The following is a 1,006-nucleotide window of genomic DNA, read 5'->3' as shown; positions in this document are numbered from 1 at the left end:
TTGGGTCTGCCACCGCCGAGTGTGTCGGTGCTAAGAGCCGGAGTGCGTCAAGCAAGTCAGTCGCTCCCTCAGGAACAGGAACACTCGTGCTTCTCAAGAAACTCAAACCGTGATAAACAGTCTCGGCATCATTCGCAGAGAGGGTCGTCGGAATCTCAAGCGCACTCCACTCCATGTTGCTTTTTATTTCGGGCAAAAATCTTTCCTCCTGCGGGTGTGCCGGCTTCAGCGGGGCTCGAACTCGAGAAGTTCGAGCCTCCTGAGTTGAGTTCGGGTCTGCAGGCTGAACAGGTTACGAGTCTACCTGCCGGGAATTACCGGCCGTTGACGAGCAACGTGTCTCAAGTACATATCCCACCACCGTTGCAGTGTCGTGTTTGCGCCCAGCGGCTGACTGTGATTCTGGTCGGGAAACGGCGTGTGTTGCTATGGTGCTCCGCGGTCGTCTTCGCCGCTGTCGCATTCGTATTCCTCGATGCTATTTCGGAGTCGTTTCTGATATCTTGTTCTGATGTTACATGTCGTGGAATTGGGGATGGGGGTCGTCCAGAAGTTGCTGCTTGTTCGAAGACGTCTGCGTTTCAAGGGATGCGGCAGTAACAATCTTGTCTACACCCATTCCTCAAAGCCCCTTTTGGTCAAAGAGCACTAAGACCCACAACCGAACCTGGTTCAGGTCAAAAAAGGCTAGATGTTGTCCGACACCGGTCCATGAGGCAAAGTAACCTGTCATTGTCGCATGCAGGTCTTCGGTAGCTTCCCCATACGATCCGTGCTACTTTCGCGACGACGCTTTGCTCTTCTGGCGGAACCGGCGGGTGTTATTTCCGGGACAGTTCGTGCCGTTAACGGACATCGGACTCGGCTGGCCACCCTGTCCACTCGTTCGTAATAGGCCGCCAGTCTGTCAGCGAGACGACCACCAGCTCTAAATGACTCTATGCGCAGACAGCACGTGAGCAGGTTCTCTACCGCCTTTGCCACTCCGTCATCGTCCAGTAATGTG

The sequence above is a fragment of the Gregarina niphandrodes genome (assembly GCF_000223845.1).
Source record: "Gregarina niphandrodes unplaced genomic scaffold scaffold00002, whole genome shotgun sequence".
Classification (NCBI taxonomy): Eukaryota; Apicomplexa; class Conoidasida; order Eugregarinorida; family Gregarinidae; genus Gregarina; species Gregarina niphandrodes.
Note: the sequence above shows the minus strand (reverse complement) of the source record.